The 16,223-nt window shown below is 35.7% G+C and overlaps 1 pseudogene; it reads left to right on the top strand.

Annotated features, from left to right (window-relative positions):
- Positions 1 to 15,164, top strand: part of LOC125150518 (60S acidic ribosomal protein P1-like) — a 37,463-nt pseudogene extending 22,299 nt beyond the window's left edge.
- Positions 15,165 to 16,223: the final 1,059 nt, after the last annotated feature.

Here is a 16,223-nt window from a genome sequence, read left to right as displayed (position 1 = left end):
ATATAAAATTTAACATGTAAAAATACACACCATAACCTAGGATTTTTACTAAATCATAGGTACAAATGCTAATGTAAAAAAGTTTGTTCAAAGATGACTTTGTTTTATTCAAACTTAATGGGGCAGGTGTTAGAATTCCTATAAGAAAAGTCATTATAAAGATAAGTAGCTTTAAATCCAATGTCATTATTTTCATCATTCATCAGTGCTGTTTGCACTTGCTTTAGTACACATTTGCTTTGTTGATTTATTTTGCTATTTTCTCCCATGTGAGGGAATAAAACTGCTACAAATGATTCCCTTCAGCCATTTCAACATTATTATGTAACAATTTCAAACATAAAACAAGGGTACTGCTGCACTAGAGTGCAAGGCACCAGGGAAAATTAATAGCTGCCTGTGTAAATGGGTAGCTGAACTGACAAAAACTATTTCCTAGTTGTCAGGGGCATCTTGGCTTCTGAAGTTATAATGAGTAATTATCAAAAAACAGTAATTCTCTACAAATGCAGACATAAAGAATATAGGAACATTTCTGATACATCGGAAAACTGCTAATGGCACATGGTATGTGTGGGGTGATGGGGTGGGGAGGGGGGCATTGTTCTTCTCTAGTACTATCAGCATCATTGGAATTGTTTAAGCTGGCGTTAGTATACAAATATCAGATAATACAGGTTTTAAAGGAAAAAACCCCGAGACTTTAGGATTAAATGTAGGGTTAAAGAAGGTCATATATACCATTAAAATATTTAACTTATGAGAAATATAAAATTACTACAGCTAATTTCCTATTAAAATACGGTTTCATGTTATATAAGAAAAAAAGAACATTACAAAGAAAAAATTAAAAGTTCCAAGTTATTATATGTTTTCCCTTTATCCATGCCCCAGTGCCATGCTGCCTTTTTGAACAACATTTAGCATGTTTATTAATTTAACCTTTATATCTGTGGGTCAGTTGTCAGCTAAGAGTCTTCTTGTTTAGTCTTCCTATCTCTTCTAGTTCCTATAGCAACTGTTTTCGGACTCCTGCACATTAGAATTAACTGAAGCCTTTCCTTTCCACCATCTTGGAGCCTCTGGAGACCTACTGGGAACAGGACTCCTAAAATGACAACAATGTCTGGAAGATGTGGTCCAAGGCCTTTTTTGCTGGGTATAAGTGGGGTGTCTGGAACCAGAGGGAACACACAGCTCTTCTTAAAATTTAAGGTGCTTATGCTTTAGATGAAACTGAATTCTAAACAGGCAAGAGATGTGCTTATGTGTACAAAGCAAAGAACAACACAGTGACTCCTGATGGCAAACTGAACAAAAGCAGAGTAATCTGGGGAAAGATAACTCGTGCTCATGGAAACAGGGACACGGTTTATGACAAATTCTGAAGCAACCTTCCTGCTAAAGCTATTAGCCATAAAATCGCTGTACCCCTCAGGGATTTAAACTTACTGAAATGTAAAGTGTAGATTGTTTCTCTTGTAAAAAAAATAATTATCTGAGAAGTATGAGAAAATATAAATTCCTGAATCCAAATAATTAAGTACAGATATTTGTTCATCTTTGTGTTATACAAGTTTTGGTTATTCATGATCTTTGCACATCCATGATCTACAGATCCAAATAGGTACATCAAAGAGAAGGAAATAAAAGACAGCCAAATATAACATGAGTACACAGACCAATAAATTAAGAGGAAACATCACTTACTGAATAGCTATTGTTGTATAGGCATCGTTAGATTTTTCTATATATTAATTTAAGTTGTTAACAAGTAGAATATAAATATTATATAAACATAATATAAACATTACTATTTTGATCATTTGACAAATAATGAAAGTTTCCATGATTATATAAAATGTCCAGTGACAGAGCCAGTATTCCAAGTATAATATCTCTAATGGCTTCAGAAATAAACAAGTATGTTCACAACAAAACATCGTAGAAAATCCAGAGAACCACATATAACAGATTCATTTATGACATACTTGAATTGCAAGCCAGTGAGGAAGAGATACAATGGTACATACAAAAATGTAAAGGTACTCAAACAATGGCTTATATTAATTGGGAGAAGGATTATTTGCTAACTCATACCAGATAAAAGGATAAAAGGATAGAAGGATTATTTGCTAACTCATACCAGGTGGGTTGAATTCCTCAAACTTCAGGATATCATTCTAGCAAAAATTTTCTTAATACAAAAGCAAAACCACAGAGACAGCATAAACAACATGAAAAACAAAATAAGCAAAAGGTGCATATTTACTGTATATATATATATATATACATAATATTATAATATCTGTCAGTCATATATATATATATACATATACATCATGTATACATATATGTATACATATATATGACTGACAGATATTATAATACAGAATGTATAGCTGTTAATATAAATATGACAAAAAAGAAATACATAATACATATGGACAAGAAATCCATCTCACTAATAATAAAGGACCATGATTTAAAATCAAAGTGAGATATCATGTCACATGCATTAAAATGACATTTTAAAAAGATGACAATTATTATTATTCTTTTTATTTTTAAAAATTTTTTTTCAATGTTTATTTATTTTTGGGACAGAGAGAGACAGAGCATGAACGGGGGAGGGGCAGAGAGAGGGAGACACAGAATCGGAAACAGGCTCCAGGCTCTGAGCCATCAGCCCAGAGCCTGACGCAGGGCTCGAACTCACGGACCACGAGATCGTGACCTGGCTGAAGTCGGACACTTAACCAACTGCGCCACCCAGGCGCCCCAAAGATGACAATTATTTATTCTAAACTTAAATATTTGTTCTTATTTAAAGATATAAGAACACTCATACACGTCCAGTGGGAGTGTACATAGAAAATGCAGTTGATGGGGCACCTGGGTGGCTCAGTCGGTTAAGCGTCTGACTCTCGGTTTCAGCTCAGGTCATGATCTCATGATTTCGTGAGTTCAAGCCCCACATTGGGCTGTTCACTGAAGGTGAAGAGCCTGCTTGGGATTCTGTCTCCCTCTCTCTCTGCCCCTCCCTTTCTTACGCTGACTCTGTCTCTCTCAAAATAAATAAGTAAACTTGAAAAAAATTTAAAAATGCAATTGAGTCATTCCTATTTTGGTTGCAGATGTGAATTCTCCATTACCCAGTAATGCCATTTGTAGTTATGCACTTTAGACACAATATCCTACATTCAATAAGTAAGCATACTGTTCACAGTACCACCATTAGCTATAGCCAAAACATTAAAATCAATCCCAGCATGCATGAAAAGAAGAATGGAAAAATAAACTAAAATGTGATCATTACAATCACATTCCTTTAAAATGAATGAAAGAGAGCTGCACATATCCATGTGGAATCAAAATAATTCTTTTTTGCCAAAATTATTTGTCAAAAAATGAAGAATGAGCACATGTGCTGAATAATGTCATTTATGTTATGCTCTAAACTATTCAAATCTATATTCTATATTGGTTCTGTGTGTGTGTGTCTGTGTACTTACATATAGATGGTTATTAACATGTGATTTATTTTAGGAAATTTTAGATTTACATATAAATTGTGAAGATAGCACAGAAAGGTTACATAAATCCCACCCTTGGTTTCATTTATTATTTAAATCTTACATTTGTTTGGCACATTCAGTGAGATAATATATGTCATTATTAACTAAAATCCATACTTTATTCAGATTGCCTTAATTTTACATAGAGTTATTTTTTCTGTTGCACAATCACATCCACATTACACTGAGTCATCATGTGTCCTTAGGTTCCTCTTGACTGTTAAAGTTTCTCAGATTTTCCTGTTTTTGATGACCTTTAAAGTTTTGAGGAGTGCAGAACAGGTGTTCTGTATGCCCCAGTTGATAGTTATTTTATGCTTTTCTCATGATTAGAATGATTATTGGTTTTGCAGAGGTGAAGTGGCAGTTTCATCATGTCAGATCAAGGGTACTTATCAACATGACTGATCACTGTTGATCTTGACCTTGATCACCCAATTGAGGTAGTTAGGTAAGCTGCTCCAGTGCAAAGTTACTCTATATCTCAATCATTCATGCTGTACTCTTTGGAAGGAAGTTACAATGCACAGCCCATACTTAAAAAGTGAAGAGTTCTGCTCCACCTCCTTGAGGGCAAGGCATCTACAAAAATTATTTGGAATTCTCTTGCACTGGAGATCTACCTATTCTCCCTTATTTATTTATTCAATAACATATTTATAGTAGTATTGAGTCATGGATATTTACAACCTGGGTTATTATAATAATCAAACTTTCTTTGCCTGCCTCCCTCCTTCCCTTCTTTTCCCTCTCTCCTTCGTCTGTCCTTCCTTCCCTCCTTCCTCCCTCCCTCTCCCTTCCTTCCTTCCTTGCTTTCGTTTCAAATTATGCCAGCTTTGACCACTGGGAGCTCTTTCAACAGGCGTCTTTTGAGGGTCTTTTGGCAGACCCTGTCATGGTTTCTTTTTTTCCTTTTTTTCCCCCCTTTTCTCTGGATCAATTATTTGGTACCATAAGATGCTCCAGACTCATTCTATTATTTCTGTTCTGTTTCCAGAATCAACCATTTCTTCAAAGAGGTGGTATTAGGAACTGCGTGAGCTAGGTATGTTTGTTGCTACTGAGATTTTGTTGCTTTGAGCTTCTTTAAACTGACAGCACAAGGTAATATATGTGTGTATATGAACCTGCATGTATACTCATCTTTAAATATTTCTATATTTAACCATCTGTTTCTGTATTTAAATCCTCATGAATTCACATGGATGTATCTAACTCTATTAACACATGGGTAATTTTAATCTTCTACTCTTGTTTCTATCTAATCCATCACTCCAATCATGAAAAACATGGATCCTATCACCTGCCATCCTTCTATTTAATTGGTTATTTCAATATTTACATAAAATGACTTCAAAATTATTAACCAGTTCCCCATATTTTACCAACAAGAGTAATGTGCTATGTATGTATGGTTCCTTAAAAAAGTTTTTTTTTTAATTTTTAAGTTTATGTATTTAATTTTAGAGAGACAGAGATAGCACGAGTTGGGGAGGGGCAGAGAGAGAGGGAGACACAGAATTGGAAGCAGGCTCCAGGCTCTGAGCTGTCAGCACAGAGCCTGATGGGGGGCTAGAACTCACAGACTGTGAGATCATGAGCTGAGCCGAAGTTGGATGATTGACTGACTGAGCCACCCAGGTTCCCCCCATTTTTCCTTTATCATTAGTGTCCACTCATTTCCAAAGTCACCTACATAAGCACATCTTCCCCCATCACATTCACATTCACGAAGTTATTTTATACATATGAAATACTGTTAGATTCTTTTGTCACAGGCACCATTCCCCCTTAGGATCCAACAGCCTATCAAAGAATTTTATTACTTACCTAAAGTGTGCACACACTATTCTTTACATCATAAAGTTCTACTGGTTTTGACAAATGCATAGTGTTATATATCTACCATTGTAGTGTTATACTAAAAAAGTTTCTCTGGCCTAAAAAAACCAAAAACCAAAAAACCCTGTGCTTCACTTATTTAACTACCGCCTCAAATCTACAGCAAACATTGAGCTTTTTACTATCTTCATACTTGCGCCACTTCCAGAATGTCGTATTAATGTAAACATACAGTATTAGCCCTTTCAGATTAGCTTAATTTAGCAATATGAATTTACGATTTATGATTTACTCATATCTTTTCATGGCTCATTCCTATTTATCACTGAACAGTACAGGCATACCTTGCAGGTACTCCAAGTTCACTCCACACCACCACAATAAAGCAAAATATCATAATAAACTGGATCAAATGAAATTTTTGATTTCCCAATGGATATAAAAGTTATGTTTATACTATCCTGTAGTCTAGTAAGTGTGCAGTCACATTATGTCTAAAAATCAATGTATAAACCTTAATTTAAAAAAGATTGCTTTAAAATGCTACCCATCATCTGAGCTTTCAGGGAGTTGTAATAATTGATCATAGATCACCCTAACAAATAGAATGAAAAAGTCTGAAATATTTGAGAATTACCAAAATATGACATAGAGACATGAAGTGAGCAAATGCTGTTGGAAAATGATGCCAGCAGACTTGTTTGACACAGGGTTGCCTTCAACTTGAAAAACAAAACAAAACAAAACAAAACCTGTGATGTACAACAAAGGAAAAAAAAATAAAATGAGGTATGCTGTATTTAATTTTATAGACGCACCACAGATATTTTCTTTCATTTACAGATTAAAGAATACAGTGATACCTTCCAGCTTTTGGAGATCATGAATGGAAATGCTACAAACATTCATGTACAGGTATTTGTATGGACATAAATTTTCTTTTTTATAATTAAAAATTAATCTATTTATTTTTGAAATTGTGAGAGAGAGGGAGAGGCAGAAAGAGGCAGAGAGAGATGAAGACAGAGAATCTGAATCAGGCTTGAGGTTCTTGAAAGGGCGGGCCTACGCCAGCCGACTCCATTTTGTTCTGTGTCCTTCACCTTGACCACGCCTCCTCCCCTTGAGTAACCTCCCACTCACCTGCCTAACAGGACTCCGACCCTTCCCCAGCCAATCGGCTGAGGCCACAGCCATTACCTCGCCAACTGCCCCTAGGCCCCAATAAAACATTTGTCCTTTTGAAACTCGCTCTCTCTCCCTGGTATCTCACCGCTGCCTCGGTGCAGGTAGGGGATTGAGCTTGAGCTAGCTCAAATAAAGGCTCTTTTGCTTTTGCATCAGACTTGGCTCCCTGGTGGTCTTTGGGGATTACGAATTCTGGGCATAACAGCTCTGAGCTGTCAGCACAGAGCCCAACACAGGGTACCAACACATGAACCGTGAGATCATGACCTGAGCCAAAGTGAGATGCTTAATCAACTGAGTCACCCAGGTTCCCCTGGATATGTTTTCAAATCAGTTAAGTATATATCTAGGAGCTTGATTTTTGGATAATATAGTAAGAATATGGCTAGCTTTATAAAATACTGTCAAAGATCTTCTAAAGTGGCTGTACCATTCACATTCCCACCAGATATTAAGGTGGGTTCCTGCTGCTCCATATTTGTGACATCAGCTGGTATTTTAAGAGTTTTGAATTTTTTTTATTTAAAAAACATTTTAATATTTATTTTTGACAGAGAGAGAGAGAGAGCACACGCGCGAGAGCAAGCGTGGTGGAGGGGCAGAGAGAGAGGGAGACACAGAATCGGGAGCAGGCTCCAGGCTCTGAGCTGTCAGCACAGAGCCCGACGTGGGGTTTGAACTCACAGACTGCAAGATCATGACCTGAGCCAAAGTCCGATGCTCAACTGACTGAGCCACCCAGGCGCCCCTAAGAGTTTTGAATTTTAGCCATCCTAATAGATAACTGCTGTGTTACTTTGCATTTACCTAAAAATGATGTTGAGTATTTTTTCATATGTTTATTTTCCACTTATATATTATCTTTAGTGAGATGTTTGCTCAGATCTTTTGAGTTATTTTTTTAAAATTTTTTAATGTTTATTTATTTTTGAGAAACAGAGAGAGACGGAGCATGAGCAGGGGACAAGCAGAGAGAGGGAGATACAGAATGCGAAGCAGACTACAGGCTCTGAGCTGTCAGCACAGAGCCCAATGCGGGGCTCAAACTCACAAACTGAGATCATTCATGACCTGAGCCAAGGTCGGCGCTTAACCAAGGGAGCCATCCAGGTGCCCCACTCAGATCTTTTGAGTTTTACTACTTGTTTAGATATTTTGCATACAAACCCTGACCTGGTATAATGAGTATACATTAACTTGCAATTTGTAAACAACAGTTTTCCATATGTGAAAAATATATGGATAGTAAGTGTCCTTATTTTCAGGGTTACTTTAAAACTAAATCAGCTACAATAAATAGAAACATACCTATCACAATGACCGGAATAGAGGATACATTGAATATCAGCTAATGTTTACTGAGTGTTTATTATGTGTACTGTTCTATACAAGTGGGCGAAATAAGCTTAGGAATCCCCTGGGCTTACACCAATGGGTTAACAAGGTATAAAGAAGTACAAAGCCATAGGAGGCTCCCACCCAAGTTTGGGTAAACAAGATTAGGTAAATAAGTATAGGGAAGGCAGGGCAGAAGCCCCAGTATAGAGATGGAGGGGCAAAGGCCCCAATAGGTATAGGAAATAAACAAGATTAGGTATTCAGGGTGGAAGTGTCCCCCAATTTAGTACTATAGCAGAAAGCTGCTTTCACAGGAAGGAAGGACCAAGTTAGGTAAACAGGTAAATTGGGCTACAGACTGCAGCTGTGTGCTGCAGAGCGGAAGTTGCCCAGAGGGGAGATGATTAACAAAAGAAAGGTGTCTTGTCAACCTTGAAGTCACATGTCCTACCTGTCTCATCCCCTAGGCTAGCTAAGATAAGCAGAGGTGGTGCCTCAGGTCCACTGAAAACACCTTCAGGATTTTGTTTTGTATTAACCCAACCCCTAACCCCGAATATCTTCAAGATCCCCTTTCCTTCACATCCACAAGTTAATGATCACAGATTCATTGTCTCTTTGTGCACATCCATCACCATGTTTGTAAGCCTTCTCATCCTAATAAAAATGGGACCAGAACCCTTATTCGGGGCTCTTGTCTTTTCCCAGACATTAGCCTTCTCTCACTTTTCATCCTGCGTCCGTTCTCTTTCGAGACATGAGAGAACTTTAGACCCAGAGTCTACGACATTATGTATTAATTTGATTATTTTTGTAATGCAATACATGTTATCATTAGAATTAGTATTTATTATCATTCTTATTCTCATTGCACAAGTGCACTTATTGAGGAAAAGGGAGATAAAGTAACCAGGTAAAGTTCAAACAGCTAGGAAGGTGTAGCTGCCTTCTGGCTTCAATACTTTTAACCATCATGCTTTACATTTCTTACCATGAATTATAAAAATTTCAGGCTATTGTTATTTGGGTATATGTTTCAAGATTTTAAACTATATTATTAGACTTTTCCCTTCCTCTCTATCCCTATCTTCATTGTGGTTTATCAGAGAATTATAGCCCACTGAATCTGGTTTAAAGACTCTAAAAAAACATGCTTTTTCCTCTTATAACAAACAATGATCAGGATCAGACAAAGTGAGACCCCTAAACCTTTGTGCCAGGGTATAGTTTTATAAAAGTTTCATAATGAAAGCTCTTGTTCAACGCAGACTTTGCTATAGATCTTTCTTGTTTAGAAACAATAAATCTTTATATTATCATAAGAATCTATATTCTATTCAAAAGAACTAGAAATGCTTCCAAGGAGATGTGATCAAAGAATCTGCCTTCATGGTCTCATTCTATGATTTATATCTTCTTTCTTAGTGTTCTGGTACTAGCGGCCAGCAAGGGTCATATGTCCTTTATGACCTGAAGCAGGTCACTCCCTGAAGGGACATTTAAGACACCTTCTGTCTCAATGAGCTCTCATTCACCCATGCTCTAAAGAGAATGGACTTTTCTCTTAAGCTGTCACTTAATGTTTTCCTACCAATTACATATGATTTTTAAAAGGAAATATAGAATCTTCTGATTTAACACCTCCTGAAATATATACAAGGAAAAGCAAGCAGTCAAAACTTCTCCCCTAGACCCCATAACTCTGACAATTACCAGGATTGTTTTCTATATTAATAAAAATATTACCCTTTGGGAATTGGCCTTGGGACCTCATTTTGTTCTTGGTATTAAAATGTAGTAAAGAGGCAGGGACGAGTAATTAAATAAAAAGTAATTTCACCAGAAAACTGCACATTACTAGGTATAGCCACTGTCAACTCCATCCCCATTTAAGATATGACCAGGACAAAGCACTGCCTTATACCCCAAACTCATGAGCTTCAGGGCATAGTATATAGGTTTCATAAGCCTGGATATTAACACTACAAACCATAAATTCCCAGGAAATAAAATTTCAGCCTCAACTGTACAACTATGTTATTAGCAGAGTAATGGCTACTATTAGAGACTGATAAAGTAAAAATCTCAGGCAATAAATATAAGTTTATGTCCCAATTCCCCTCTTCTAACCAACCCTTCTGAAAAAGGAATTATACACTATGCTTCCTGAATGGGGACATGAAGAATTCAGAATGTGCTACCAAGATCTAGGTTACAGTTCAGATGTTTGTTTTTAGTATTCATTCTTTTTTTCACTCTAGTGTTACTGAGATATAATTTACATACAACACTGTATAAATTTGAGATGTACATGATAATTTGATACACACATATATTATGAAATGATTACCACAAAAAGTTAACACATCTATTACCTAATATAACTACTTTATTTATTTTTTTGAAGTAAGAACATTTAGGATACAGTCTTAGCAAGTTTGGAATACATAACACAGCATGTTAACTATAGTCATGATTCTGTATATTTAGGTACTCCAGAACTTTTTTTTGCCTTATAAATGGAAGTTCATACAATTTGACCAACATTTCCCCGTTTTTCCTACCTTCCAGCTCTGGCAACCACCATTCTACTCTCTATATTTATGGTATGGTATGGTATGGTATGGTATGGTATGGTATGGTATGGCATGTTATGTGATTAATTATATTTTATCTATTTTTTTGAGAGAGAGCAAGAGAGCACAAGTTGGGGAAGGGCAGAGGAAGAGGGAGAGAGGGAGAGAGAGAATCTTAAGCAGGCTCCATGTTCAGCGTGGAGCCTGACATGGGGCTCCATGTCATGATCATTGAGATCATGACCTGAGCTGAAATCAAGAGTTAGAAGCTTAACCATCTGAACCACCCAGGTGTCCCTACTCTCTATTTCTGAGTTTGGCTTTTTGGGAATCTACATATAAATGAGATCATATAGTATTTGTCTTTCTCTGTCTGACATTTCACTTAGCATAATATCCTAAGGATCATACATGTTGTCATAAATGACAGGATTTCCTTCTTTTATATGGCTGAATACTACGCCAGTGTGTGTGTGTGTGTGTGTGTGTGTGTGTGTGTGTGTGTGTGTTACATTTTCTTTATCCATTCATCCATCATGGGACACAATCATTTGGAATGGCATAATTCATTTCTTAGACAAATAAAGAAGGCTTAACTCTTCCAGAACTTAAAAGTTCATAATAAAAATGAAATGAGTGCTATAGTAAAACTCAAATTACAGTTCAAACTGGAATTTATTTTAAAAAAAAAAGTCTGCTTGGGGGACCTGGGTGGCTCAGTCGATTAAGAGCCTGACTTTGGCTCAGGTCCTGATCTCATGGTTCGTGAATTTGAGCCCCGCATTGGGCTCTCTGCTGTCAGCGCGGAGCCTGCTTCAGATCCTCTGTCCCCCTCTATCTTTGCCCTACCCCTGCTTGCACTCTCTCAAAATAAATAAAAACTTAAAAAAATAATAAAAAATAAAAATAAAAATAAAAATGTCTGCTTGTCTTTCAGATGTATAAACTTCAAATATTATGGCAGGTTACCCTTCACTGAATGCTACAGACTAGAAATTATAACTCGTGGTGGGATACATATATGGCAATGTTCTACATAAATCAAGGGATTAGTTTTAGTTTGTCTCATATCGTTATTAAAAATTAACAGTTTAAGGATACTGGTTTCAGATATAGACTTATGCCATACAGATACCTGGGACTGCTTGTCTCCCAACCTCTACCTACATTCTTCTCTCTAAAGTTGTCTTCTCTTGCAGATTCAGGCCTGGTGCGATGCACAAGGCTAGCTCTCACATGCAGCTGTCATTAAATTAAGATCACTAGATTTTCCACACATAGGCACAAAAAGACACAGTTAATTTTGAACCAAACAATAAAATTTTAAGTAAAAATATTACCCAAATATTGCAATTATTCAACATTAACAGATACTCAAATTTTACCTAGTGTCATATATTTTGTCTTAACAACTGTAGGTTAAATAGTTTTTATTCCATTCTCTAAGATCAGAACTAAATAGTTGTTCTTGCTGATTCCAACTTGTTATTCTTCCCTATAGTTTATTTTTAAATTAGTTAGTGATCTTCATCCATCCATACCTAGAGAACCTCCCAGGCATTTTTGGTTGTTTTTGAACTACAGCCTTGCCAATTTTCTTACTATCCTTCCAAGTAATCAAATTTTTTTCTTTAAACCCACTGAGTTGACTTGAGGCCTGATATATACTGATATAATTCCTTGAAAGGACTTTCTGCCAACCTGCACTGCACAGTACCATCTGTTCCTGGGTTCTGTGTGACCATATTCTAAGGCCTTTTAAGACACAAAATTATTTCATTGAATCCTCTGATGTTTACTGTCAGCTTGAGCTTCACTTGTTACATGAGGCCATCCTTCGTGGTATGGTGTTCTTGTTAATGGTTTATGATGTTGCTATGCACTAAGTAACTTCCCCACAAAATGGGTATGCTTTCTTCTCTCCTACCCAGAATTGCAGAGTTTGCTCAATTTTGTGTTCATTTTTTCTTTCAGTCCTAAATTCATCCTATGTATTGTATCACTTTTAATGTCCCTCTAAATGTGCACATGATGTACAGGATGACTTCTAGGCTCAGGGCTCTTTCTACCATGTTCTAATCCCTCCATGGTCAATACTAAAATCCAAAAGAATTATCTGACTGAAGAACAGAATTCCCATGTAATGTTTCAGCAGTCTATAAGAGAAAGAGAGAGTTATATGGAGAAGAGAGAATCAAAGGAGCATGAAGAAATAAAAGTGGAAGATGAAAATTTATCACTTTATTTCATAGTGTTCTTTGGAGTCAATTCTGTCTTAACCTCACGTGTTTCTAAAGGCCTTCCAATTTTATTATTAGGCACACATTACTGGACTTAGCGTTTTTCACAGGTCCCATAAGCTTCTCATTGCTATATACCAAATACATGGGATCAAAGGGAAAGAGAATAACCTGGAAAAAACATTTTTGTATTTCTCAAAGGTGCTTACTAGAAATATTTCTGATCACAATGAAAAGTAACTTTTTTAGAGATATAGGAAATTATTTTTATCTCTGCAAATGTCATTTCTCACTTTCTTACTGAGGAAAAGTAGTATGGTTTTGCTGGTGTTTATCAAGTTTTAGGACTAAGATAATAAATATTGTATGAAAAACGTTGCGATGACATATAATTGAAACTATTAAGTACAAACTTATATAAACAAATAATTATGTGGTAATATTTAATTCGCAGGAAATACTTGGATACAAGTTTTCTAAGGAAATCTACCCTAATTGAGACCATGAAGTTATATTTTTGAATCGGGAAATGTAATGGTAATTTCCTTTAAAAGAAACACATACAACCTTTTTTTTGTCTTAACAAAAGTGGTTAATCATAGTTACTCTTCTGTCTTAACCTTTATTTTACCTCTTCTTTTTTACTTGGCCTGAAATGTAGACTCCTATTTTTGCATACAAATTGTCCTGTTTTATTTTCATATTTTATTAAAACTTATCTAAAATTATTAAGGAATTACGAAGAATACAATTGGTAGAAGATAGAAATATTTGGATTTTTATCTTCAGCTAGACCTTTAACTCCATCTAAGTAACCATCAAAAAACTAAACTGTGGATTTGGCAATTAATCTTCTGCATCAGAAACTTGACTTTCCTTTTAACTTCATTAGCATTCTCTGACCAACCACGTTAAGGGCCTAGAGTCGTCATGGTATTTAACTTTTTCCTTTTATGAAAACAAGAAAAATAAATCTAATGCTAATGTTTATATTTTGGTAGAAATCAATTAATATTTATACATTAAATATGTCCAATTGTTTTTTAAGTCATTTAGCTCAAATTGTGAATTATAAACAAAGATTTACATTATTATAACAAATGGTTAGATATCGATAAACCAGAGGAGATGGAATAAGCATAGATATTGGTATGAGTATGGATAGAAATATGTGTACAGTGGATATAGATTAGCTATATGTGTATTAAGTACACATTAGAAACACATTGTTTATACCTTAGAAATATATATAAACATGGACAATTAAAGGAAAACAGCCAAGAAAAATCTATTCAGACTATATAGAAAGATTGACATACAGTTGAGATAGGTAAATAAATTACAGAACTGATAGTTCACTCAGATACAACCAGGGAGAGTGGCAAGTATTGAGTCTATCGATAAAATATAAAGTGAATATATTGAAGGAAGTATTACATTAGAATGAGTTATTTACTTAACTGATGATCAGTTTTGAAATCTATAGTTGTAATAAAATAGTGTAATTTTGAAACCAGTATATTTTGCTTGATTTAATGAATATTATCCTCTATTATATACAGTTTATGTTGTGCCTTCCAAACATTACTTCAATATAAGCAGTGATCCACTGGAGCTAGCTCGTATCAGCTCACTGGAACCAATTATGCACCACTCTTCCCCAACTCCATTTTCAGGAAATCTGCTAAGGTAACAGCATTTATGGACACTGGTTTAAAGTCAAGTCTACTTTTTTTTTTTTTAATTTTTGAGAGCCAGTTAACATTTACTACTATGTTACCGAGTGCAACAGTCATCAATTTAATGTTTATACTATCCTAGATGACATACAGTCTTTAAAAGCTTTTCACGTAAAATATTGCCCTTTTATTTTATGTAAAAATTATTTTTCTTTACAGTTTAGCTCTTAAAATAATGCTAATGGCAGCTTTCTTCAGCTGCTGCTAAGGTGCTTGGTCCTTCCAAGGAATATAAGGCCGCATTGGGTTGAGACCCACACTTCATCCCACTGTGATTAGCACTGTGCCTGGCAGTGCCCACTCAGCACTTGCTGGTGTCATGGTCTCCATCTTGGAGCTCACTGCATCTATTCGGCCTTCATCCTCCATGTCAGATGAGGTGACAGTTATGGAGGGTAAGATCAACGTTCTCATTAAAGCAGCGTGGGTAAATGTTGAACCTTTCTGGCCAGGCTTGTTGGCAAAGACCCTAGCCAATGTCAACATAGGAGCCTCATTTGCAATGTAGGCGCTGGTGGACCTGCCCCAGAAGCTGGTGCTGCACCAGCAGGAGATTCCGCTCCCTCCACCACTGCTGCCCCAGCTGAGAAGAAGGAAGTGGAAGCAAAGAAAGAAGAATCAGAGGAGTCTGTTGATGACACGTACTTTGATCTTTTTGACTAAAACTCTTCTGGAACCTGTTCAATAAAAAGCTGAACTAAAGAATATAATGCCAGTACTAATGCAATACTAATAAGCATTTAATATCTTTCCAAGATAATTATGTAAAATGATGATGCATTTTTCAAGATTTATATCTGTACCACAAAAGAAAGTATGTTCTTATGAAAGCAAATGAGCAAAATTTTTGATGATAATTAAAGACAAAGTCAAGTCACACAGTAACTCAAAAGTAAAGATTTCACTCAACTGTGAAATCTAAAATATAAAATAAATGAATAAACAAACAAAAGGCAGAATCATACTTACAAATACAGGGAACAAACTGATGGTTGCCAGAGGGAAGTGAGGTGGAGGGATGGACAAAATGGGTAGAGGCGAGTGGGAGATAGAGGCTCTCAGTCATGGAATGAATAAGTCATGGGAATAAAAGGTACAGCATGGGAAATATAGTCAATGATACTGTAATATCATTGTATGGTGACAGATGGTAGCTACACTTGTTGTGAGTATAGAGTAGTATACAGAGATGTTGAATCAGTATGTTGTACACCTGAAGCTAATATAACATCCTGTGTAAACTATACTCAAAAAAAGATAGGGTAAACTTGAGTATAATTGCATATTTCTGGTCCTTTAGATTGCCACTGATAAATCAGATATAGAATGCAGGTCTATGATTCAATGGAGTGTTGGGAAACTTTAAATCAGGTGAAATTTTTTGAAAACACTAAAAGTGAAGCCATTTGAAATTTGAATCATTCATGTTTATAAAATATTGAAGTAAATAACTTATTTATCAGGTACAAGTAGCCAAAAAATTTAACTGTTATCAGTTCATCTCCTTCATAGAAACACAAAATCTTTTGGAAAGACAATGTGTACATTCTGCAGTTAATTATTTGATCACAACAATATGACCCAAATATCCAGCTGCTAGTGGAATTTTCTAATCATAAACTAGCCAAAATGCTCTTCTTCCTTCTATATGACACACGGTATTATTTAATGTGTTTATTTTTATTTTTATTTTTAAAATATCTGGTCTGTATGTTAGCATCC

Source organism: Prionailurus viverrinus, chromosome D4, assembly GCF_022837055.1.
Source record: "Prionailurus viverrinus isolate Anna chromosome D4, UM_Priviv_1.0, whole genome shotgun sequence".
NCBI lineage: Eukaryota > Metazoa > Chordata > Mammalia > Carnivora > Felidae > Prionailurus > Prionailurus viverrinus.
This window is presented reverse-complemented; position numbering and strand designations above follow the sequence as displayed.